This window comes from Amphiprion ocellaris, chromosome 24, assembly GCF_022539595.1.
Source record: "Amphiprion ocellaris isolate individual 3 ecotype Okinawa chromosome 24, ASM2253959v1, whole genome shotgun sequence".
Taxonomy (NCBI): domain Eukaryota; kingdom Metazoa; phylum Chordata; class Actinopteri; family Pomacentridae; genus Amphiprion; species Amphiprion ocellaris.
In genome coordinates, this window is record NC_072789.1 from 17,088,387 (window position 1) to 17,116,103 (window position 27,717).

Below are 27,717 nucleotides of genomic sequence, written 5' to 3' on the forward strand. Positions count from 1 at the left end.
CATACAACAGCATTGAAATCTCAAATTGACAATTGAGGGGCTATGTAAGCCGATATCCAGGCATTCGGTATTACTATATGGTGTTTGGCTGATACCAAAACTCAAGTCTGGTTCTTTCTAGGAATGTCTGACCAGATAAGTCCATGAAGACCCTTCTGTAGGGTCTGCACCTCTTCTATAGAAGAGCAAGAGAACCCACCAGGATATAACCTTGCTTCTGAAGAGACAAAGCTATGGATCTGCAAATACCTAAATAAATGTTTGGAGGGGAGGTTGTGTTGTTCAATTAGCTGGTTAAAAGATTTCACAGTGCCAATACCCTTCTCAGACCATAAGAAAAATGCGCTGTCTTCAAGGCCAGGGGGAAAATCTGGGTTTAAATGAATAGGAGTGAATAGAGAGAGAGAATCCTCCTGAGACCCTATTTTATTAAAAATTCTCCAAACCTTTAATGTGTTTTGGAGGAGGAGATTGGCCCTTACTCTGTTTGCCACCCATTTTTTAGAAGTATACAAAATATTACGAAGAGGAATTGGATCCAGAGGGGTGGCCTCAATGCTAAGCCAAGTGGATCGGGGATCATTCCTAAACCATTCCCAGAGATAGCGGCCGAGGCAAGCCAATTGATAATATTTAATATTTGGCAGTGACAACCCTCCATCTCCTACGCGAAGTTGTAGTTTTTGTAATTTCAATCTGGCCCGTTTGTTCCTCCACAGAAAGGAAGATAATGAACTATTTAGGATAGAGAGTGACCTTCTAGTCAGAAGAACTGGGACCATTTGGAACACGTAGAGCAGACGAGGAAGTATGTTCATTTTAAAAAGATTTACCCTGCCTATAGGAGATAGTGGAAGGCTGGTCCAGTGTGCCAGATCCTCTTTAATTTTACGGATTAAAGGTATAAAATTGGCTTTATAAAGACCAGAGAGGGACAGAGTTATATGTATACCCAGATAGACGAACCCAGAAGGAGACCATCGAAAGGGGACAGCGCTAGAAGAGGTAGAGGGGGTATGAAGGGTGAGGGGCATAGCCTCTGATTTTGAATAATTAATGTCATAGCCCAAAAACTGACCAAAAGATTTAATAATTTCAATAATTCTGACCATAGAGACTTCAGGGTTGCTTAGAAAGAGCAACACGTCATCCGCATAGAGGGAAATGGTGTGCTTTTGAGGACCTATAGTAATGCCAGCCACCTGAGGGTCAGTCCTTATCACCTCTGCTAAGGGCTCAATAGCGAGCGCAAACAGGAGAGGAGAGATTGGGCAGCCCTGGCGAGTACCGTGCCCAACTGCAAATGTGGGAGATTTCCAACCATTTGAAATGACCGATGCACGAGGGGAGTCATATAAGAGAGAGATCCATTTGATGAAGCTATCTCCTAAATTAAATTTAGAGAGGACCCTCAGCAAATATGGCCACTCGACTCTGTTGAAAGCCTTCTTGGCATCGAGAGAGACTACAACAGCTTTAGCTTCCAAATTGGTGCCATATTCAATAATATTCAGCAATCTCCTAATATTATTACAGGAATTACATCCTAAAATGAAACCGGTCTGGTCCATTGAAATAAGGTCTGGGAGGACGTGCTCTAGTCTTCTAGCTAAAATTTTTGCGATAAGTTTTCTATCTACATCAAGCAGAGCAATTGGTCTGTATGAGGAGCAATCCTCTAATGGTCTGCCCTTCTTCAGAATCAGTGAGATGTTGGTATCCATCATAGTATTTGGGAGGTGGCCAGAATCAAATGAGTGACATAACATTTTAAGCAGAGGGTCAACTAGCAGGCTCTGAAAAGATTTAAAGAACTCAGGAGTCAGGCCATCAGGCCTCGAGGCCTTGTTGTTTTGCAGTTCATTAATAGCAGCAACGACTTCTTCTCGTGAGATAGGACTGTTTAGCAGATCTTTCTGGGTCTGAGAAGCCTGAGGTAGATTGATGGCTGACAAAAAGTTTTGCATCAGGGCCTCTGACTGAGGCTCAGTTTCAGATTTACATAAAGATTCATAAAATGATTGAAAGCATCTGTTGATATCCTTACCATAATGAACTATTTTACCTGTCTCATCTTTTATGGCTGAAATAGCCTGTGAGTCAGACCTAGCCCTAATTAAATTTGCCAAGTATTTACTGGACTTATTCCCAAACTCATATATTCTGTGTTTTGCAAAAAACAGGGATTTCTGGGCCTCTGATGACATGAGTGTATCCAGAGCTGCTGTTGTGGTATCAATTTGGGATCTCAAGTCATTGGAAGGGTTCATATCAAATTCTCTCTGAAGCTTCTTTAATTGTTGTTCCAAATTCCGCTGTTCTGCCTCCTTCTTATGTTTGAGATGTGCAGAAAAAGAAGTTGTAAAGCCCCTTGACACAGCTTTAGCAGTCTCCCAGAGCACACTAGGAGAGACTTCTGGGGTGTCATTCTCAGCCAGAAAGAACTTTAACTGCTCTGTAAAATATTCTATAAAATCAGGGTTTTTAAGAAGATAGTTTTTAAATCGCCACTGTGGCAGAGGACGCTGCTCTTTACAGGACATAACCAAAAACAATGGAGAATGATCTGAAATAACAATATTACCAATTGAGCATGAGATCACTTTTTGAAGGGCATGATTAGGTGTGAAAAAATAATGAATCCTTGAAGGGGATTTATGTACCTTTGAATAGAAAGAATATTGTTTGTCTGTGGGGTGGAGGGCCCTCCAGGTATCGATAAGATCTAAATCTCTGCAGCAGCCTAAAAGAGTCTGACTAGTACCGACACTAGATCTTGACCCACTATGTGATTTATTTATTTTTTTTTTTTATTTTTTTTTAATTTTTTTTTTTTTTTTTTTTTTTTTTTTTTTTTTTTTGTCTGCATTTGTTCTCATTGTTTAACTCCACAAAAGGGGAGTCAACATTATATGAGATTGATGCATATTTTAGTCTTGCAACCAAATATTTTAATATTTAGTGCATGTGTGTGACCATCACCAGCCCTCCCTGAAAGCTAAGCAGACCTTTTTTTATTAGAATTCCCTATTATAAGCCAGGGAGGGCAGTGCTACACCTCAGTGATGTGTGGGGGAAACAAAGACTGGACAGGACGAACAGGACGAACAGGATGAACAGGGATAGAAAATAACAGGTGGTGCTATTGCAATTAAAGATTGTAAGGTGGTGTGTTATGCCCAACTACTAACTGTCCATCAATAGAAAAAAAAGAATAAAAATTTGAAAAAAGAAAAGAAAACCAAACCAACACAAAAGAAAAAGAGATTCAATAATAAATGAACAAACGGTACTGAGCACCATAATTGTGTGTGTCTTATTATGTGATTTATAAAAGAAAAACAGACCGTGGCCCGCTACATAACCAGTAGAGCACAGATATTGGCTGCCGTGTGACAAATACAGCCGCCAGAGTTTCGAACATCATATGGCATAACAAACAGTTTGTGGAGCCAGTTTGTCAAGCAGTTCAGTTCGTGGAGCCAGCAACATGTAAAGCTGTAACTCACCCTGAAGCAGAAATCTCAGTCCCAAACATTAAGTCCGTGGATTTCCACCTGGCCGACATGGGCCCTGAGTGGAGAGACGAGCAGGGCCTGGAAGAACTTAACCATTTGGGGCAGGTCCCGATTCCGGTGGCCGGGCTGGAACTATCGTTTCCTCGTAGTATTTTTCGGCAGCCTCTGGGGTGTTGAAGAAGTGCTTCTTGATATTAAAGGTGAGCTGCAGCTGTGCGGGAAACAAGAGGCCATATCTGGGAACATGCACACCTGGTGGCCACAGAAGATCAGCGGGGCTCTCTCCCTCGCAAGTCGGAGGATCCGCTGTTCAGCCTGGAAGTGATGGACCTTGACGATCATCGGGCGCGAGGGGGCTCCTGGTTTGGGCTTGGGGGCCAGCGAGCGGTGGGCTATATCTAGCAATGGAGAGGCTCCGGAGTTGTCTATGCCCAGCAGCTCAGCAAAAAAGTCCGCCATAAATGAAGTTGTCTGCGGACCCTCGATATTTTCCGGGATTCCCAAAACCCTCAGATTTTGCTGTCTGCTTCTCGACTCCAAGTCTTCTGTTTTAGACACAAGCATCGTGTTGCTTTTGCTCAGCGCCTCACATTTAGCCTCGAGTTCGGCGACCCTGCCATCAATATCTTGAAGTGAAGATTCAACATCAGTGAGACGAGAGGCAAATGAAGCAATTGTGGACTGAATGGTGCCCATGGAGGCGCGAGTCTCGTTCCGAAATGATTCAATCAGCCTGACCACGGAGAAGAGGGACGCCTCCTCGTCTTCAGTATCGTCGTCGCCATTATGTGACCGAGGGCTAGCACCGCTTTCAGCCTTGTCCTTATGTCGTGACGGACGGCCTCTCTCTGCTCGCTCCTGGCGCGTACTGCCCTTACCAGTCATCTTGTGAACCTTCCTGACAAGACTTGGGGCGTTTAGGAGAGCGAAGAAGTAGTTTGCGAACTTAACAAAATATGCAGGAGCTGGTCAGGACGCGTCTACTCCCTACTCATGCTTCACCACACCCCCAAGCCTGCATATTTTTAAAGCAACCCTTACTTGTACTCAATTGGAAATATTTTAGAAAAATACACTGAATTACGGGCTTTACAGAACAGTGCGCTATTGCAGACTTAACATGTAAGGTTATAATTAAATGGTTTTAATAATAATGGGTCATGATCTAAAGTGGGCTGGTCTGAGGCATGAAACTCAAGGTCTGAAAATGAGTCCCACTCTGGCCCTGGTCAAACTCACTGGATTTGACTCTGATCACTGCCTATTTCCCTGTCAATACTATCAGCGGCCTCGTTTCAAGTGATGAAAGCATTAAAAAGCCTAAATCTCCTCCAGGATGTTGACTTTAATAATCAGGTTGATCATAGAACAGACAGCTGCCTCACTGGAACGTTAGTAGCTGTGACTTGTAGAGGACTGGGATGTTTATTCCACTTTATAGAGTCTGCTGCCTGAACTGACCTTAGAAACACACTATGTTGATGTGAGCCAGTAGTTTTATTAGTGTCTGCATGGAACCAACAACTGATCATCAAGTCTAATAAATTCAGTACGGTTCAAAAACATTCACACAACATTTATTAAATGATAACTTTTGATGTAATTTCAAGTCTTTATGAGGTTATTTCACATCATTTGTTCTATGTCGAGTGTTTTATGGTAATTTAGTGTTTTTTTTAGTTTTTCATGCTTTTTTAAAAAGTGATTTTTGCACCCTATTGTGTTGATTTTGCACATTTTTGTGTTGATTGCACATTTTTGTAATGTCGTGACTTTTTATGTTTTCTTATGCATTTTTTAAAACTGATTTTGCACGTTTTTGTCTTGATTTTGCACATTTTTGTTGTGACTTTAGTCTTGTTGAGGTTATTTCACATCATTTATTGCTATTTTGGGTGTTTTTGTGGCAATTTAGTGACTTTTTAATGTCGATTTTGCATTTTTAAAAATGGATTTTGCACCTTTTTGTGTTGATTAACATCTTTTTGTGTTGATTTTTACATTTTGGGGGGTCATTTCATGTCATTTGTTGTGACTTTGAGTCTGTACATAAATTTAAATAAAATCTTCAGACATGTTGGGGTGTTCCCAACCAGCAGGAGTTATCAATCTGAGGCTGAAATCAATGTGTTTAAGCAGTAAATATCATTTGTATTTGTCAGACAGTTTGTCACGGGTTCGTTTTTTTAAAAAAAAAGTTATAAAAATGATGGCAAGGCCGAAGAGTTCCAAAAACAGTGAATTTCTTTTATTTGCACCAAATCCTTTAAAAGTGTATATACATATTTACAGTGCAAAACAAAAAAAAACTGGTGGACACAGCAGAAAAAAAAACAGAAGTATTTACAGAGAGCTTGAACCTTACAGCAGGCAGCCACATCACCTAGAGAACCTCCAGCACCAAAACTCTCTCTCTCCCGCTGTTCAACTCAGGGGCCCTATATATACCCCCCTAGCCCCTCCCCCGGGCAAACCAAAAGTTACTTGTAGGGGGGGTAAATAAGAAAAGGCAAAAATAACCATAAGGAAGAACAAAATCCATAATACAATTAAACCAAAATTACACAAAACAAATTACCCAACTTAAGGTAACTGAAACAACTCTGAAAACATAATAAACCACAAAATAGCTACAGAACCGGAAAATGGGAAAGTCCCGGTCACGTGGTGGCCCCATTGCGCGCCACTTGCCCCATTTATCCCACAGCCGGAAGCGCCTCTGTTTGGCCCACGACACAGAGGCTGCACAGTCATTAAGAGGTGAGTGTTATTGTCCGGGTGTGCTTGGTGAGGGGAGACGTGTAGGCGCCGAGTGTGCACCCTCGACGCGTTACAGCAGGGAAGAGATGAGTCCAGATATGGGGAGGATTATGAAGGGCAGTTTATAAGTCCAGGGAACGTGCGGGCGATCCCGGCAAACAGTTTCTCAGCGCGCGCTGTGAGAACAATGGAGCGCGGCGCGCTCCTGCACCCCGCCCCCTCCGGAGCCGCCGAGAGGAGAAAAGGCGCACAGGGCTTAAGAGTGACGGGGCATTTAGAGGCGCTCCGTCACATTATCCCCCTCCTCCCCGAGGTTGGCGATGTGCGGCAACCTGGAGAGATAGTCCGCCACGACGTTGGTCCTGCCGGCTCGGTGACGGATCTGGAACTGGAACGGCTGAAGGGCGAGGTACCACCGGGTGAGACGACTGTTGCGGTCTTTCATAGAGTTCATCCATGTCAGAGCCCGGTGGTCAGTCTCCAGGTCGAACTCCCTCCCCAACAGGTAGTACCGCAAGCTCTCCAGAGTCCACTTGATTGCGAGGCCCTCCTTCTCAACAGTAGAGTACCGGGTCTCACAGGGCAGCAGCTTTCGGCTCATGTAAAGAACCGGACGTTCCTCTCCTGAGCGGAACCTGGGCCAGGACAGCTCCCAGTCCCACGGCGGACGCGTCGGTCTGGACCAGGAACCTCTGGTTGAAGTCAGGACTCCTCAGCACGGGTGAGGAACACAGGTGGGTCTTCAGGGTCTGGAAGGCGGTCTCGCAGTCCTCGCTCCAGGCAACAGGATTCCTCTGGTCCTTCGCAGTCAGCGCGGTCAGCGGAGCAGCAATGGTGGCGAACTGCGGGACAAACCTCCTGTACCAGCCGGCCAGGCCCCTGAAGGACCTCACCTCCTTCTTCGTGCGGGGCCGCGGGCAGCTGCGGATGGCCTCCACCTTGTCCATCTGCGGTCGGACTTCGCCGTGTCCAAGCCTGTAGCCTAGGTACATCGCTTCTTCTTTGGCCCACTGACACTTGGCAGGATTGAGTGTCAGGCCGGCCTGCTGGATCTGGCTCAGGACCCGCTCCAGGTGCTGCAGATGCTCCTCCCAGGTGTTGCTGAAGATGACCCATCGTCCAGGTAGGCGGCACTGCAGTCCCCACACCCCTGCAGGACCCGGTCCATCAGCCTCTGGAAGGTGGCGGGTGCTCCGTGGAGACCGAAAGGCATCACCGTGAACTGGAAGAGGCCTGCAGGTGTCTGGAAGGCCGTGTAAGGGCGACTGGACTCTTCCAGGGGCACCTGCCAGTAGCCCTTGCAGAGGTCGAGGGTGGTGATGAACTTGGCCCGCCCAATCTTCTCCAGGAGATCATCGATCCGGGGCATCGGGTAGGCATCGAACTCCGACATGGCGTTGAGCTTCCGGAAGTCAATGCAAATGCGAAGTGAGCCGTCCTTCTTCACCACGATGACCACCGGACTGCACCACTCGGACTGGGATGGCTCAATCACCCCGAGACGCTGCATCTCCTCCACTTCCTTCAGGAGCTTCTCCACGAGATGTTGTGGCACCCGATAGGACCGCTGGCGGATTGGCCCTCTCTCTTTCAGGCAGATGATGTGTTCGACCAGTACAGTCCTCCCTGGGTTGGCGGCAAACAACTTGGACACACGCTGGAAAACCTCCCTGAGCTGGATGGACTGGACAGCAGAGAGGTGGTCAAGGGCAGGTTCGACAGGCTGGTGGAAGCTGGCTGCAACGGACGCCTCCTCCCCTTCACTGTCCACCTCGGCCACCAACAAGGACGTCACTGGACACGGGACAGGAGCCTCCTTCCACTCCTTCAGCAGGTTTATGTGATAGGTCTGCTTCGTCTTCTTCTTGTCTGGATGGTGGATCTCGTAAGTCACTGGACCCATCTTCCGAAGGACTGTGTATGGGCCCTGCCATTTGGCGAGCAGCTTACTGGTGGAGGATGGCAACAGGAGCAGGACCTTCTGGCCGGGATGGAACTCTCGATGTCGGGCCTGACGGTCCTACCACGCCTTCTGGGACTGCTGGGCCTTGCGAAGGTTAATCTCTGCTTCATCACGGTACAGCGCCAACCGGTCCCGCATCTCGAGCACGTATTGGACCACAGTTCGATCACTGGTTGTGGAGGAAGGAGCTTCCCAGCCCTTTCGCAGCAGGTCCAACGGCCCCTGGACATCCCAGCCGTAGAGCAGCTCGAACGGGGAGAAACCAGTTGAGGCTTGCGGCACCTCACGGTACGCAAACAGCAGGAAAGGCAGCCATCTATCCCAATCCCGCCCCGTATCAAGCACGAACTTCTGCAGCATCTTCTTGAGGGTTTGGTTGAACCGCTCGACCAAGCTGTCTGTCTGCGGGTGGTAAGGCGTAGTCTTCAGCGGCGAAATCCCCAGCTGGCGATGGAAGAGCTGAAGAAGTCGGGAGGTGAAGTTGGTCCCCTGGTCCGTCACAATCTCGTCCGGGATTCCAACCCTGGAAAACAATTGCACCAAACAACGCAGCACAGCAGGGGCAGTGACGGTGTGCAAGGGGAAGGCCTCGGGGAACCGTGTAGCGTAGTCTGAAAGCACTAAAATATACTGGTGACCCCGACTGCTTTTGACCAAAGGTCCTACAATGTCCATGGCTATACGCCGGAATGGGGTGGAGATCACGGGCATTGGTTGGAGGTAAGCACGATCTGATTGGCGCACATAGGAAGTCTTTTGGCAGATGGGACAGGTCTTACAATACATTTGTACATCTGCGTACATGGAGGGCCAATAGAACCGGGACGACATTCGCAAAAAGGTCTTATTGCGGCCCAGATGACCTGCCCAAGGCAAGGAGTGTGCCAAGTGCAAAATCATAGGCCGACAGGACACAGGAGAACCACGAGGCGCTTGACACCGTCAGCCACTGCATACAGGACATCCTTCTCAAGAACAAAACATTCCCTGTCCCCTTTAGCAGAGTCCAACCCCCCAACCACCTTGTCAAATAAAGACTTGAGAGATGCATCCTCCCTTTGCATGGCCCCAATGTCCTCTGGCACTTCCCACCTGTCCTTTATAAGCCCCTCCTTACAGTCTGGCTCCCTGGATTTCAGACCCTTTTCAAAGCGTCGTTGGCGGCGAGACTTCCGTGGGCCCTTCGTACCTCCCTCAAACAGACTATCATCCAGGGTGGAAAATGGCTCTGTCTGAGGCTCACAGGTTAGCTTTGGTTTAGACGTCACCTCTGCTCTAGCCTGAGCCCGGGTGATCACAGGACCTAACACGCCCTTTTCACAGTCTGTGTCCTTGCCCTCCTCTTCCAGCAGTACATCCAGCAGCACCGGTAAGTCCCACCCCAAGATGGCAGCAACAGGCAACTTTTCCACCACCCCCACACTTAGCAAGTAGGCCTGTCCATTCACTCCAACAGTCAAATCAGCTGTGGGGTAGGCATGTCGGTCTCCATGCACACACAAAATGTCTTCCTGTCTGCTAAAATCCACCATTCCAGTTGGCACCAAGTCCCTCCGGACTAGGGTTAGGAAGCTGCCAGAGTCAAGGAGAGCAGTCACAGGCTGGCCATTAACTGTAATGTCCTTAAAACGCTGCCGTCTCCCTACAGCATTTACAGCTTCAGCACGTGGGGTATAACAGGCACCCGTAAGTTTAGCTTTTCTGATGGGGCACAAGGATGCTTTGTGGCCTGGCTGCTGGCAGTAGAAACAGATTAGCTCCTTACCGGGCCCACGCTGATTGGGTGCTGTGTTGAAGTCTCCAGGGGGCTGGTAACCGGATCTCACTGCTGGCCTGGGCTGTGACAAAAGCTGACGACTGGGACCTCCTGGGTGTGCAGCTGGGCCTCCTTTCCGCGCATTGATGTACTGCAGCGCTAGCTTGGATGCAGCTAGCCCATCTGCAGGCTCGTGCTCCTTCACCCAGGTGCAGATGTCGGCAGGAAGGACACGCAGCAGCTGCTCCAGGATGATCTGCTCACCAATCTGCTCCTTCGTGTGCTGCTCCGGACGGATCCATCGGCGATAGAGCCCCTTTAAGCGGTGGTACGTCTCAGTTGGGTTTTCTCCAGGCGGAACCGCGCTGGACCGGAACTGCTGACGATACGTCTCTGGCGAGATGTCAAATTTAGCCAGCAGCGCCGCCCTCAGGTCGGGGTACAGGTGGGCCCTCTCTTCGTCCATCGCTGTGTAGGCCTCCAGTGCCTTCCCACTGAGTAATGGCACCAGGCGACAGGCCCACTCCTCCTGTGGCCACGCCCACGTCTTGGCAATGCGTTCAAAGCGCAGGAGGTAATTTTCAATGTCCTCTCCATTGACATACTGAGGGATCTTTGGGTCTCCATAGGGTCGGGCGTCTGCACGGGAATGTTCCTCTCCACCGCCCCCACGAGACTCAGGTGTGGCTATGGGGGAGCTACGACGCTGTCGTGGAGCGGGAGTAGGTAGACCCCTAAGGCTCAGCATCGACTCTGCAGACGGCGACGCTGCCCCTTCTGGTGCTGGATTGGATACCCCAGGTCTCTGCTCGGCTGCTTGGGCTTGCTGTGGCTGAGAAGCAGGCAAAGAAGCTTGGAGTCCTCTCATTGCTGCCAGGAGCCCCTCCTCTCTCTTCTGTTGCCCGATCATAAAGTCATTCATGAGCCCCAGGAACTCACTCATGGGTTGGGCCATTTCAGATGCTTCTTCGGATGCAAGTTCCTCTTCTTCCATTTTTCTCTGCTGAGAGCGTCTCTTCCTTCGACCAGCCATCCCACTTCTGACACCAAATGTCAAGGGTTCGTTTTTAAAAAAAAAAGTTATAAAAATGATGGCAAGGCCGAAGAGTTCCAAAAACAGTGAATTTCTTTTATTTGCACCAAATCCTTTAAAAGTGTATATACATATTTACAGTGCAAAACAAAAAAAAACTGGTGGACACAGCAGAAAAAAAAACAGAAGTATTTACAGAGAGCTTGAACCTTACAGCAGGCAGCCACATCACCTAGAGAACCTCCAGCACCAAAACTCTCTCTCTCCCGCTGTTCAACTCAGGGCCCCTATATATACCCCCCTAGCCCCTCCCCCGGGCAAACCAAAAGTTACTTGTGGGGGGGTAAATAAGAAAAGGCAAAAATAACCATAAGGAAGAACAAAATCCATAATACAATTAAACCAAAATTACACAAAACAAATTACCCAACTTAAGGTAACTGAAACAACTCTGAAAACATAATAAACCACAAAATAGCTACAGAACCGGAAAATGGGAAAGTCCCGGTCACGTGGTGGCCCCATTGCGCGCCACTTGCCCCATTTATCCCACAGCCGGAAGCGCCTCTGTTTGGCCCACGACACAGAGGCTGCACAGTCATTAAGAGGTGAGTGTTATTGTCCGGGTGTGCTTGGTGAGGGGAGACGTGTAGGCGCCGAGTGTGCACCCTCGACGCGTTACAGCAGGGAAGAGATGAGTCCAGATATGGGGAGGATTATGAAGGGCAGTTTATAAGTCCAGGGAACGTGCGGGCGATCCCGGCAAACAGTTTCTCAGCGCGCGCTGTGAGAACAATGGAGCGCGGCGCGCTCCTGCACCCCGCCCCCTCCGGAGCCGCCGAGAGGAGAAAAGGCGCACAGGGCTTAAGAGTGACGGGGCATTTAGAGGCGCTCCGTCACACAGTTCTAAACATGAGTTGTTCTTATTATCTCTCAATCACAACCTGTGATCTGATCTGTCCAGCAGAGGGGGAAAGATTTAAACTGAAATAAAGTTCACCTGATACACTTTGAAGAAAGCAAATGCTAGAAATGTTCAGATGTTTCTTAAATGTAGCATTAAATTAGATTGAGAGCAGACATGTCTCTTTCTGCACTGTTGAGGGAAATGTGCATTAGTGTGATCTCTGCTGATGTTGGTTCTGTCCCAGTGATTCCATTCTAGGGAAAGTTAACTGTCAGGGATTTACAGCCTGATGGGAGTTTCTGCTTTCATGAACCACAGGGTTTGTAGAAGTTGTGTTGGATGTTGAGTGACATGAAAAAGGTTGAATGTTGAAATAATCCGTCACATGAAATGAGTGGGAATCAACCTGTAAAATGTGCTCTTATTGTGAAAGTCTGCCTGCTGCTTCCTCATAGGTGGAGTCCTGACTGGTTCCAGGAAACAGATCACCTGTCTGAGCGTCCAGGAGTGGACTGGAAACTTTCTTCTTCTTCTTCAGTGCTTTGAATAAAGTGTAAGTTTGCTTTGTTTGCTGCTTTAACTTCAGTAATGTTGCTGTTTGTTTCTGCTCTGTGATGTTTCTACATGTTCACTTCTTATTTCAGCACAAACTTTGGATGACTGCTGTTTAAACATGGATCAATATGATTATTAGGTTATTGATTGACTGCAATCAGTCAATATTTCTATGAGATTATTGATTGCTTGAGTCAGTTTGATGAGCTGCTGATGTTTCTTTGTTTGTTCTCAATCCAAACTGCATGGTGTCTTTTTGACTTTGGGTTTGTGGGTGAGTCTCTTCAGCTCCATGACTCCATCTGCTGGACTGATAGTAGAAGTGCAGCAGCTGATCTTTTCCAGGAGGATTTGAGTGGATCAATGATGTTTGTTTCCTGTGCAGGTGAAGGTAGAAAGTGTGTGTGAGCTGCTGTGAGTTGAGCAGCATGGATGAGTGTGAGGACAGAGAGGAGGGAGTCCCTCCCTCTAAAAGCTCTCTGTGTGGGGAACAGGAGAACCAGAGCAAAGCTCAGAGGTGAGACCAGCATCTCTAAATGTCCAGGACTCTGGTGCATGTCAGAGCTCAGCATCACATCACTGCTGCATCATTATTCACAGGAATCCACCTGGACCTGGACCTGGAACTGGACCTGGACATGGACATGGACCTGGACCTGGATCTGCATCCAGCTGTGTGTCCTTCAAGAGCGACCAGTCTAAGGATCTTTATTTTGAATTTAAAGAACGTCAACCTCCTGAAGTAAGAGGAAAGAAGAAAAGAAGAAAAAAGAAGTAAGCTGTGAAGTCAAACTACTGACTGTTGTGTCAAATGTTATGTCATTGTTCCAAATATGTTCCATCATTAAATCACTCTGAATCTCTGCTACATGATTTTTCCTTCCTAGTGGTCTTCCTCTCTATTTACCAGAATCCATCAGAGACCAGAGTCCTCTGGACCTGGACCTGGACCTGCATCCAGCTGTGTGTCCTTCAAGAGCAACTTGTCTAAGGATATTATTTTTGACTTTAAAGGAGAACCAGGTCCTGCTGCAGAGGGGTAAGATGTTCAGAACAAGGTTTCAGAGCTGCTAGTCTGATAGCAGATTGGCTCCTCATCAAACAGAACAAATGTTTTGAAGAAGTGATGCTAATAACATGAACATCATCCACCGAGACATTAAAAACAGAACCAGGTGGATCACAGCAAGAACTCTGAGTTCACTAAAATATCAAGAAATAGTTTTACTGGACAAAACTTCAGTTCTGTGATTATATAAGCCTTGTTAGCTTGTATGTTAGCCTGTTTGTCTCTGTGTGGACAGACGTACTGAGATCTAACTGTTGATATTGATCCAAAGAGTGGAGCAGCAGAACTCGGAGGTTCCCAGAGCTCAGTCTGTCCAGCAGCATCACCTGGACTCCATATTCATGGTGAGTTCATGGACAACAAGTTGTTCTCCATCTGTTGTGTTCAGGCGTCTCCATGCTGCTCTTTGTAGACCAGTGGACTGTCAGTGTGTCCAACATGGATCTGATGTTTGGCTCCATGATTTGACTCTGATGGACTCATTGACACATTTCTCTGTTCCAGCTGCTGGAGGACAACATGGTGACTTTTGTGAAGAAGGAGCTGAAGAAGATGCAGAAGGTTGTGAGTCCAGATTACCCAGAATGCTCCTCAGAGAGTCAGAGGGAGGATGAGGAGGAGTTGGAGGGTGATGATGAAGAGCAGAGGAGCAGCAGAGAGATGTTTCAGCAGATCACAGTGTTGTTCCTGAGGAGGATGAAGCAGGAGAAGCTGGCTGACTGTCTGCAGAGCAGTAAGAGGATTTGTGTAAAGACTGAAGCTGCTGATCAACAGAACATTTACTAAAGTCTCAGAATATCTTCACACAATCAGTCTCTAGGGGACAAACTGTCACCTTCACTTTATTGCTACTTTGGTGCTTTAATATCCAGGTTACTTCTACTTCACTCTTTCTTTCTTGTGTTTTCATTCAGAATTTCCTGCTGGAGTTTGTGGACGTGCACTTAAATGTGGTCTGAAGAAGAAGTTCCAGAAAGTGTTTGAGGGCATCGCTAAAGCAGGACAGTCGACCCTCCTGAATGAGTTCTACACAGAGCTGTACATCACAGAGGGAGGGACTGCAGAGGTCAATGATGAACATGAGGTCAGACAGATTGAAGCAGCATCCAGGAAAGCAGACAGAGCAGAAAGAAGCATCAGAGCAGAAGACATCTTTAAAGGCTCACCTGGAAGAGATGGACCAATCAGAACAGTGATGACAAAGGGAGTGGCTGGCATCGGGAAAACAGTGTTAACACAGAAGTTGACTCTGGACTGGGCTGAAGACAAAAGCAACCAGGACATCCACTTCATGTTTCCATTGACTTTCAGAGAGCTGAATGTGGTGAAAGAGAGAAAGTTCAGCTTGATGGAACTTGTTCATCACTTCTTCAGTGAAACCAAAGCAGCAGGAATCTGCAGCTTTGAAGACTTCCAGGTTGTGTTAATCTTTGATGGTCTGGATGAGTGTCGCCTTCCTCTGGACTTCCACAACAATGAGGTCCTGACTGATGTTACAGAGTCCACCTCAGTGGATGTGCTGCTGACAAACCTGATCAGGGGGAAGCTGCTTCCCTCTGCTCGCCTCTGGATAACCACACGACCTGCAGCAGCCAATCAGATCCCTCCTGACTGTGTGGACATGGTGACGGAGGTCAGAGGGTTCACCGACCCACAGAAGGAGGAGTACTTCAGGAAGAGATTCAGAGATGAGGAGCAGGCCAGCAGCATCATCTCCCACATGAAGAAGTCACGAAGCCTCCACATCATGTGCCACATCCCAGTGTTCTGCTGGATCACTGCTACAGTTCTGGAGGAGCTGCTGAGAAGCAGAGAGGGAGGAGATCTGCCCAGAACCCTGACTGAGATGTTCATCCACCACCTGGTGGTTCAGGCCAAAGTCAAGAAGGTCAAGTATGATGGAGGAGCTGAGACAGATCCACACTGGAGTCCAGACAGCAGGAGGATGATTGAGTCTCTGGGAAAACTGGCTTTTGAGCAGCTGCAGAGAGGAAAGCTGATCTTCTATGAGTCCGACCTGACAGAGTGTGGCATCAATCTGGAAGCAGCCTCAGTGTACTCAGGAGTGTTCACACAGATCTTTAAAGAGGAGAGAGGACTGTACCAGGACAAGGTGTTCTGCTTCGTCCATCTGAGTGTTCAGGAGTTTCTGGCTGCTCTTCATGTCCATCAGACCTTCATCAACTCTGGAATCAACCTGCTGGAAGAACAACAACAAACAACCTCCAACAAACCTGATCCAACAGTTTTCTACCAGAGAGCTGTGGACGAGGCCTTACAGAGTCCAAACGGACACCTGGACTTGTTCCTGCGCTTCCTCCTGGGTCTGTCACTGCCGACCAATCAGAATCTCCTACGAGGCCTGCTGACACAGACAGGAAGTAGCTCACAGACCAATCAGGAAACAGTGAAGTATATCAAGGAGAAGATCAGTGAGAATGTGTCTGCAGAGAGAAGCATCAGTCTGTTCCACTGTCTGAATGAACTGAAGGATGTTTCTCTAGTGGAGGAGATCCAACAGTCCCTGAGATCAGGACGTCTGTCCACAGATGAACTGTCTCCTGCTCAGTGGTCAGCTCTGGGCTTCATCTTACTGTCATCAGAAGAACATCTGGACATGTTTGACCTTAAGAAATACTCTGCTTCAGAGGAGGCTCTTCTGAGGCTGCTGCCAGTGGTCAAAGCCTCCAAGAAAGTTGTGTAAGTAGTTGGAAACTGAAGATCCTTTTTCATTTTGCTGCTGTTTCATCAGTATAATCTGCTTTTTGTCTCTTCAGACTGAGTGGCTGTAATCTGTCAGAGAGAAGCTGTGGAGCTCTGTCCTCAGTCCTCAGCTCCCAGTCCTCCAGTGTGACAGAGCTGGACCTGACTAACAACAACCTGCAGGATTCAGGAGTGGAGAGTCTTTCTGCTGGACTGGAGAGTCCACACTGTAAACTGGAAGCTCTCAGGTCAGGACTCACACTTTGAAACTGATGTGATTTCTATCAGTGGATAAACAGCTAACCTGAGTAGAATCATTTCTGCTGATGGGATTCATCAAATGAGCTTTTACTGAACTTGTGCAGGACTTTGTCAGGGTTTATTTTTGACATGATTAAATCCCACTAATCATTGTTGAGATTGTTGATTTGCTTGAGACACATGAAATGTGCAGCAAAATGTAGCTGAAAGAGAAAGAAGAAAAGAAAGAGTGAGAAACATCCATCCAAGTGTTGTCCATCAGGTTTGTGTTGTTTTGTGTGTGCAGGCTGTCAGGCTGTCTGGTCACAGAGGAAGGTTGTGCTTCTCTGGCCTCAGCTCTGAGCTTCAAGCCCTCAAATCTGAGAGAGCTGGACCTGAGCTACAACCATCCAGGAGACTCAGGAGAGAAGATGCTGAGAGCTAAAGTGGAGGATCCACACTGTAGACTGGAAACTCTCAGGTACAGACAGACAGACACTCTCAGGTACAGACAGACAGACACTCTCAGGTACAGACAGACAGACACTCTCAGGAAACTATCATCCTAGTGTTGCAGGCCAAGCCTGCTCCTTTCCATCGGTAGGTTTCAGGGTGTGTGAGACGTCAGAGGAAGTGCTGCAGCGGTAGGAAGGAAGAAGAACAGTGAAGCTGAAGAAGGGTGATGTTTAGGTGCAGCTGCAGTCACAGCGCATGTTATGGTCCAAACAGAGAAGTAGATCCAAGTGTGTTCTGGAGAAGCTGAGTGTGTGTACAGTGTGCTGCAGAGCTTGAATAAAGTTCCTGGTTCTCCACCGCAGAGTTGGTCTGGACTCTGAATACAATTTGTTACCAACAGCGAGCCACGCTAAGCTAAGTGAGCTAGCGTTTACCCGAGGCTGTCCAACTACGATTCAGATGCCAACAAAACCAGGTTGGTAACACTAGCTTAGCAGAAAGACTGGAAACAGGGTAAACTGTTAGCATAGCTTAGCACAAAGACAGAAAGCAGGGTAAACTGTTAGCCTAGCTTAGCACAAAGACAGGAAGTAGGGTAAACTGTTAGCCTAGCTTAGCTCAAAGACAGGAAGCAGGGTAAACTGTTAGCATAGTTTAGCTCAAAGACAGGAAGCAGGGTAAACTGTTAGCCTAGCTTAGCTCAAAGACAGGAAGCAAGGCAAACTGTTAGCCTAGCTTAGCTCAAAGACAGGAAGCAGGGTAAACTGTTAGCCTAGCTCCATGAAAAGAGGAAGCATAAATGAGTAAAGCTGAATAATGAGTGTAAACTGAGCTGGAACGTGACGAGCACAGGACAGGGACTTTAGAGATGCTGCATTCAGGTGTCTGTGTCTCCATGTTGGACTGGTCCTTTATCAGTGGAACAGTGTGAGAGCCATGTAACGTCCATGTGTGCTGCTGAAAGAGTCGCTGCTGCTCTGACCGTCCTCCTCCTTTCAGGGTGACGCCTGCTGGAGTCCGATGGTTGACACCAGGTCTGAGGAAGTGTAAGTGTGTTTTAATGGATTGATGGAAACAAAGCAGCACATTCAAGCATCTTCAAAGTGTCACATCTCTGAGGTCATCATCAAAGCTTTAATACTGATCACATGATCCATCAATAACTGCAGCTGTGTTGTGTTTGTTCTCTCCATCAGATTCCTGTCAACTCACAGTCGACACAAACACAGTACACAGAAAACTAAAACTGTCTGACAACAACAGGAAGGTGACACGTGTGGAGGAGGATCAGTCGTATCCTGATCATCCAGACAGGTTTGATCGGTGGGCTCAGCTGCTGTGTAGAACTCGTCTGATTGGTCGCTGTTACTGGGAGGTCAAGTGGAGAGAAGTGGTTCATATATCAGTGAGTTACAGAGGAATCAGAAGGAAAGGAGGCAGTTATGATTGTTGGTTTGGATTTAATGATCAGTCCTGGAGTCTGCGCTGCTCTGATGAAGGTTACTCTGTGTGTCACAATAACAGTCAAACATCCATCAGGTCCTCCTCAGTCTCTCACAGAGTTTCAGTTTATGTGGACGTTCCTGCTGGAACTCTGTCCTTCTACAGAGTCTCCTCTGACTCTCTGATCCACCTCCACACCTTCAACACCACATTCACTCAACCTCTCTATCCTGGATTTGGGTTCTGGTCCAAGTCTGGTTCCTCAGTGTTTCTGTGCTGAGTTGAGTCTCCAGAGTCTCCTCCTGGTAGAGAAACAGTGTTGAACAGATAGTTGAGTCTCTCCATGACTCTGTCCCTCAGAAACATGTTTCCACATTCATGGATTAAATATGTTTCTTTGTGAAATCCTTCTAAATGATTCCTTGTGAACTTGTTCCTCTTCAAAGATGGAAGTTGTGATTATTCCAGGAGCCAAATGTGGTGTTTGCATCTTTTTCCAGTCAAATGTTGAGAGTGAAAATCAGGATGTGGTGTTTCCTCTGACGCTCACTTGAACTAAAAGCATTTGAGCTGCACAAAGTGTGAAATGAGAGAGGAAGCAGTGAATCTACAAACTGCTGACAGACTTTCACACATTATTGTCCAGTGAAAATCAGGTTTTTGTGCAGCCAGACTTGATCCTGATTTGAGTGTTTCAGTCCTGTTCTAGTGATGAAATGAGAACTTCCTTCATCTTGTGTGTGATGGAGAAGAATAAAGGGCTGTGGCTAAAAATCCTGACTCTGAGTTCTTCATTACAAACATACATTATATCAGCTGTTTATTATTCATCTGCTTTATTCTACGCAACATGGAACAGAAAAACAAGAACAGGTATAAATTTAAATATAGAATATCGTATATTTTCAAATTTACTGTTTTTGAGTCTTTTTGCAACTAAAAATATGTATTTTTTTTTGTTTGAGTCTATATAGTCCTTTATATTTACTTTGAAGGCCAAATTTGACTAAATATAATTAAAAATGGCAACAAAAAGATCAAAGCTTCATCATTTATCGTCTCCCATAAAGCAAAGTCACTTCTGCACCTTTTAGACTCTGAATCAGAGAAAGCAGCAATTTCTCATCAATTCTGTCCCATGCTTTAATAATTAATTTTTCAGATCATCCTTGTTATTGAACTGTTTTCCATCATTATGAACTTTTCTTGCCATAAATCTCCATAACTTTCTGATGGGATTAAGGTCTGAGGACTTGGCAGCCAGTTCATCACATCTATATCACTCTTTCCACAGTATTCTGTGATCTTCTGTGATTTGTGGCATGATGTGTTGTCTTATTGATTGATCCATTTCTCATTTTTACAATAAATAAGTGGTTCAGTGTTTTTTTCATAAGTTTTATATAAGATTCTGAATTTGGTGTTTCATCAACAAATTCAAAACAGATTTTATTTTTTCCATAAAAAGCTTCCATAACTCCAGCTATCTCTGGATAAAAAATGGTTTCAGCATCGATATGATGCCAGTAGAATTTAAACCCACCAGGACTATCCAGATTACATTTAACCCTGGAAATTAAACATTTTTTAACCTATATTCGATTCTATAAATGTTATTCTTGGCCATTAAAGGAGGTTTTCTGCACATTTTGGTGTATTTTAACCCTTCGATGGTCTAAATTCTTTGAATAGACCTTGTGCTGTAATCAATGTCTAACTTAGTTTTTATTTTCATTGCAGTGGTTGATTTTTCCTGAACAAGATCAATGATTTTTTAATACGTCTTTCTCCTATTTTATCTGGTCTAACTGTGGGTTTTAAACTATTATTTATTCAATAAATTACTAATAACACACTTTGATCTTCATGTTTGTTTGCTTATTTGTTGATAAGTGGAATTTAATTTTCCATGTTGAATAATCACAGCTTTTTCTTCTTCAGACAAGGTTTATCCTCTTCCATGGCAACAATGAATTGTAGAAATGAAAATAGAAAAAATATCTTTTGTGAAGCAGGAAAACTAATGTTTTTATTTTTGTTCTCATCTTGTTGTTGCCATTGAACTAAATTAAGCCCTAAAAGCAAATATAAAGAACTACAAAGACTGTAACAAAAATCTACATATTTTTAGTAGTGAAAAGACTCAGAAATAAAACTTGAAAATATATGATATTCTGTATTTTAATTTATATCTGTTCTTATTATTACAGTCAGTGACCGAATAAAACGTGAACAATATAAAGTTATGAACTTTACTTCTTTCTGATTTTCCTCTGAACAATCAAAAATAAAGTGTGATTCCAAAGTGTGACGGTTAGATCAACATAAACTACTAATATCCTGTTTAACTGCTATAGAACCATCAGAGCAGCAGATTCTAAAGTCTGGTCCAGATAAGGAGCTCTACAGTGAGGCTGACCGTCCATCATAGCTGTCTAACCTGGACGCTCACATCTCTGGAACCGTTGGAGCTCATTTTTAATCAGGTTCATCTGGATAAACTCACCACAGATTTGATGTTTTTAGAACGACTTTCTCACCTGAAATCATCTGAAAACTACATTTTGTGTCACAATAACAGTAGTATTCCCAAAATACTTGTGTTTCCTCTGAAAGTTTCCTCCTGGGTCTTTGCTGCTGGTCTAAATGCATTCTGGGTTATTTGGCTCCAAGTCCACACTAGTCTGGTCTGATGATCCTCCATAATGTGGGCGGAGCCAGAACACATCCAGGTATTTCATCTGTTCTTGATCAGATGCTACTTTGAACTGGATCAGTACTTGGTCTCTGACTGATGACGTTTTAGAAGAACACCAGAACTCAAGTCTTGCTTTATTATAGCATTGTTTAACAACAAATATACAACAAATAGGCACCGATTATGTCGTACAATTCAACTAGTCCAAGCAGCAAGAACAAGAAAAGAAAGAAAGAACGAAAGAAAAATAATAAGATAATATAAAATAAGATGGTTTAAAATAAATTAACATTTTTCTTCAGGAGTAAAAGAAAAGTTTCAAATCATTTTTTAAAAGCAATAAAATTCGGATCAACCTTAAAAAAATCTACATTTGTGTCTATAAAATGTATCAATTATTGTTCTATTGTTACACATTAGTTCCAAATCTTTGTTTTGCATAAAGAGAGCAAACTTAATAGAATTGTATTCAAAGACAGCTTTAACATTCTTTGTTAGCAACCATTCATGCATTCTGTTCCAAAACCTCCTCACAATAGTTCAGGTGGAGAAAAGATGTTCTGGAGTTTCAGTATCTTCTGGACTAAATGTGCATGTGTTATTATCCAGATTAAATCTCATTCTGAAACATTCTCTACATGGATAAACATCATAAAGAGTTTAGAAATGAACTTCTTTCATTTTAGATAATAAAGGAAAAGACAAATATCTGGTTCTGACTTTGATAGTGTCAGTCTTTGAAAATGTTGGAGATAAAACTTTTCTTTTAACAGGAAGAGGAAAACATTCTTTGTTACTAATAATCTCAAAATGTTGTTCTTACATTTAATGTCTAAAAATGTCTATCTGTCAATAAACAGTGTATTAGAATCAGGAGTTCCAGATGAATACTGTAATATTCCTTTGATCAAATTTATCAAAGCCACTGGAACAGCTTTGATTACCAGAGAATGTTGTTTATACCAGCAATCTGAATTAAATTTAGTTTTAAAATCAATAGAACTTCAAATATTACCATCTTCATCCATTAAATGTGTTACAGCCCAAATTCTTTTCTCCATCCAATCCTTCAAAATAAAGATTTCCTCCTGTATAAAATACTCCTGTTATTCCATATTGTAGCTTTGTGTGGACTGAAGTTCTGCTTATAAAGCATTTTCCAATATAATAACAGCTGCATGTGGAAATCTGATCATTTAAAGGGGAATCTCAAGGGATCAAAATCACATCTTAAAAGAAAATGAATTCCTCCAGCATTAGAAAAAGATGAGGCGGTAAAGTAAAGCACAGATAATGTTCATGTTTTATAAAAGTCTGGAACCACCTTCATTTCATTGAACCATTCATTGTTTCTAAATCAATGACATTCAAACCTCCTCCTCTACTGATTTTACCACATCACCTTTTCTAATCAAGTGTTGCTGATTATTCCAAATAAAATCACAGTGAATTTGGTTGATTTTCTTCATACATCTATCAGAAACAGCTAAAGAATCTGCTGGATAAATTCATCCTGAAATCCTTCCATTTTTGTTCACAATATTCTACCAAATATTCAAATATTCCTTTGGAACCAGCTATTCTGGGATTTTTGATTTGAATGTTAGAAGTTTCCCTGTTTATAATATTTTTAGTGATAGTTACTCCCAAATGTTTAGGCTCATTTTTGACTGGAATATTCTGAATTAAAGTTTGTGTTTTATCATGAATGATCCAAGATCTCACATTTAGTTTAAATACAACCCTGAGGCTTCTGGAAAATACACACAGCTTTTAAGGCATTGGATATTTGGTGAAAATTCTTTCAAAATAATGTTGTATCATCTGCTAATTGTGTAATTATTAAAGGATTGCTATGGATGACATTTAATGGTTTTATATTTCCATTATTTTTAACCCTCATGTCGTCCTGAGGGTCAAATTGATCCGTTTTAAAACTTGAAAATGTGGAGAAAAAAAAATTCACAGTAAAACATCTGATGTCCACATTTTCACCATTTTGGGGAAATTTTTCAACATTTTTTGGTGGCAAAACAGAAATGTTTAAAAAAATCTTTCTTGAAGAACATCCACAAAAAATCAACCAAAATCCAGCGAATTTCACTGGATTTTGGTTAATTTTTTAGTGAATGTTCTTAAAGAAACATTTTTAACATTTCTTTTTTCCACCAAAAAAAATGTTCAAAAATCTCCCAAAAATGTTGAAAATGTGGACATCAGAAGTTTTACTGTGAAAATATTATTTTTCCCACATTTTCAAACTTTAAAACGGATCAATTTGACCCTCAGGACGACATGAGGTTTAACTGAAGATCAGATTTTTCTCACCAGACTACAGTAACTGCTCATCTTTTCAGAAATCAGCACTGAATTTCCAGTATTTCTGTCTAAATGTTCTTCCTGTTCCAGGCATTAATGTAACAGTAATTCCACAGTGATCAGTAGTAGGAGCTGCACAGATTTCATTCTGACAGACAGATTTTAAAATGTCTTGAGTTGTCAGCCACAGATCTGTTCTGGATTTACAGCTTCCATTAGACCTGATCCATGAAAACTGTCTGAAATTAGGATTATTATGTCTCCAAACATCAATTAGGGAGTTATTTGTGCAAAATGTTTTGATGTTGTGATTGTATTTGTGGTCCACATATTTGGTAGGGAGTCTATCCAACCATTGGTCAGGAACACAATTAAAATCTCCCCCCACTAAAATATTATCAGTTGGATATTTGGTTTGAAATTCTCTGATAATATCAGAAATTTGTTCTCAGATTCTCCATTCTATCCATAAACATTTATGAGGATCCATGTGTTAATCCTATGGGCAGTTATCTCCTAAATGAATTATAATGAATGGTCAGAGAATCAGTGGAGCAGCTCTCCATCTAACAGGTGAGGATCCTGCAGATCAGAGGGATCTAACCCAGGTGAGATTCTGAGGAACGATTAAGCTGCTCAGAGAGGAAATTCTCCTCTAGCTGCTCACTGCCTTCATCCAGACGTCTATCCTGCTTCCTCTGATAATTCATTGAACTGAGTAGCCTTTTGAGTGCTTCAATGAATCTAGCAGTCACGTCTGTTAACGGCAGCTTTCCTCTTCACGGATTTTGCACTTAGTAAGTTGCTAGTTTTAAAGTTTAGAGGTTTGGACATGAATAACCCCAGAGATCAGTTTAAATAAAGCCACCCACAGCCCCAATGACTTCAGGAACCTTTCAGAAACTTTTTAGTTATCATGCACACATTAACCTGACTTTTTACCACCAGAGAAAGGAAGATTGGGGAGGCAGGCTTGGAGAAAAACAGAGTCCAAATATGATTGAGGCAGACAGGAAGCAACAACAAGAAGTGGGAGAAATCCAGGTGACAAACAGAGTCCAAGTGAGGAAATCCAGGAGGGGGAAGTGGAGTCCATTTAGGGGACAGAGTCTACATGGACATGTGAGTCTTTATGATCCAGCAGGGAGTGAATGAATGAACAGGGTTTATATAGTGGAGGTGTAACTGCAGACAGGTGAGGTCAACGGACCAATCAGTGCAGCTGATTCACAGAACTAATGAGGACAGCAGGCAGGTGAGTGAGACAGACAGAAAGACAGACAGAGATCAACAGGTGCAGACAGAGGAAGCCAGAGGGACCAGACAAGGACAGAGAGGAAACATGGGACGAGAGAGACAAGAGGGACAGACATGACAAACAGAGGAAGCCAAAGGAAGACAGAGACAGAGAGAAGAGGAGGAAGAAGGAGAGAAATACAAAAGAGACAGATGACAAAGACAGGAAGAAGAAGAGAGAAGGAAGAAAAGAGGAGGAAGGAGAAAGAAGGACAGTAGCTAGAACAGGATCACAACACAAATTTGCTGAATGGAAGTGAACATTTCTACATCACTTTCATCATTTCAAGCCTAATTCTGGACTTTTTTTCTAATTCAGGTCATTTTTCATCTCTTTATGTTGTTTTTTGTACCATCTTGGTTATTGTGTGGTTTTTTGGGGGGTTATTTTGTTTGTTTAAACATTGTTTTGTTGGAAATTGTTCAATTTGTGGCTCATTTTGATCATTTTGTCTCCAATTTTGGTCAGTTTATGTCTTTAGGGTTGTTCTTACTAGAAATTTTGATAATTATGTGCATTTCAGCATGTTTTTAAGAATAAAAAATGTTTAAATCAGACTGTAAATGATATTTGAACAAAGCTCTCTGTAGAAACCTGAGTATTGAATAGAATAAATTTAGACAGCTTGGTGAATGTAAGTGAAGATTTCTGGATCAGTTTGGTCATTTTGAGACTCATTTTGCTCATTTTGTGTCTCATTTGTGTCAGTATGTGTTTAATTTAGGCCAGTTTACATCTTTTGGTCTGTTTTTAAACATTTTGCATCTTTCCATGTTGTTTTTTTGTACCATTTTGGTCATTTTTTGTCTTAATTTTAGTTATTTTGCATCAGTTTAAGGTTTCTTTTTTCATTTAGTCTCATTTTGGTCATTCATCTTTCTCTGCTTCTTTCTCTGCAGATTGCCAGGATTTCTTAAAGAAGTGCCTCACGATGGTCCCTGAACGTCGACCCAAACTGATGGAGCTTCTGCATCATCCATGGCTGAGATAGAAACACCACTCAGACACAACACAAACGTCACATGACACATAAAGCCTTAATTATCCTTCATATTTTTTTTTTTAAAAAGTAGAAAACGTATCCTCATCTCTTCAAGGAGAGATGACAAAATCTCAATCAAACCACCGCGTACTGGCAGTTGTAGAGAATACAAAGATGATAAAACTTACTAAACACGAAACTTCGCAAACTCGCTGTTACAGGAAATACACCGTTATTTCCCAAGTCTGCACAGAGTCTCACAGACTTCGGAAAATGAGTAAAACATCAAATGTTTAAAATGATTAAAATCAATAAAAATTTACCTTACAATAAAAATGACTAAAATAAATAAAATTACCAATAAAATAAAAAAATAAAATAATTAGAAATTAAAAATACAATATTAAAATTAAATGGATAAAATGTAATACAATAAAAATGAATAAAACAGAAAATTATCAATACAATAAAACTAGATAAAATAATTCGAAATTAATAATACAATAAAAATGAATAAAATAAATAAAACTTAATACAATAAAAATGAAGAGTTAACAATAAAATAAAAATTAATGAAATTATGAAAATTAACAATACAATACAAATGAATAAAATAAATAAAAATTAACAATACAACACAAATGATTAAAATAAATAAGATTTGACAATACAACAAAAAATATGAAAATGAACGATACAACAAACATTATTAAAATCAAAAAATTGACAATACTATAAAAATGACTGAAATAAATACAAATTACCAAAACAATAAAATTGAATTAAATAAATAAAATTAACAATACACTAAGAATAAATGAAATAATTAGAAGTTAATAATACAATAAAAATAAATAAAGAAAATAAAACTTAATACAATAAAAAAAGAATAAGATAAAAATTATCAATTCAATAAAAATAATTTGAAATTAACAATACAATAAAAATGAATACAACAAATACAATTTAATACAATAAAAATGAAAAAATAGAAAAAATTAATACAATAAAAATTAATGAAATAATGAAGATTAACTATACAATAAAAATTAATGAAATAATGAACATTAACAATACAATAAAAATAAATAAAATAAATAAAAATAAACAATACAATAAAAATAATTAAAATAAATAAAATTTGACAATACAATAAAAATTTGTAAAATGAATAAACTTTGCAATACAATTAAAATAACTGAAATAACTAGGAACTAATAATACAATAAAAATAACGAAAATAAATAAAACTTAATAAAATAAAAATGAATTAAATAAAAAACTTATCAATACAATGAAAATAAATAAATAAATTAGAAATTAATAATACAATAAAAATGAATAAATTGAATAAAAATTAAGAATACAATAAGAATTATTAAAATAAATAAAAATTGAAAAAACAATATAAATCAATGAAATAATGAAAATTAACAATACAACAAAAATGAATAAATCACAACAAAATAAAAAGGACTAAAATAAACAAAATTAACAATACAATAAACAGAATAAAATCAATAAAAATTAAGAATCCAATAGATATGATTAAAATCAATAAAAAATGACATTACAATAAAAATTAGTCAAATAATGAAAATTAACAATACAATACAAATGATTAAAATAAAAACATTAACAATACAATAAAAATTTGTCAAATATTGAAAATAAAAAATACAAAAAATGATTAAAATAAAAAATTGACAATACAATAAAAATGATTAATATAAAAAATAACAATAAAATAAAAATTAGTCAAATAATGAAAATGACAATACAATAAAAATGACTAAAATGAATAAAATTACCAATACAATAAAAATAAATGAAATAATTCGGAATTAATATTTGGATGATTAATACAATAAAAATAAATAAAATAAATACAAATTAATAAAATAAAAATTAATAAAATAAAAACATTATCAATACATTGAAAATAAATTAATTAATTAGAAATTAACAATACAATAAAAATAAATAAAATAAATAAAAATAGAGAATACAATAAAAAT

At 42.0% G+C, this 27,717-nt stretch overlaps 1 pseudogene; it reads left to right on the forward strand.

The window, feature by feature from the left end:
• The first annotated feature begins 11,495 nt into the window (after positions 1-11,495).
• On the forward strand, positions 11,496-19,177 carry LOC129348277 (NLR family CARD domain-containing protein 3-like; annotated as a pseudogene).
• The last annotated feature ends 8,540 nt before the right edge of the window (positions 19,178-27,717 follow it).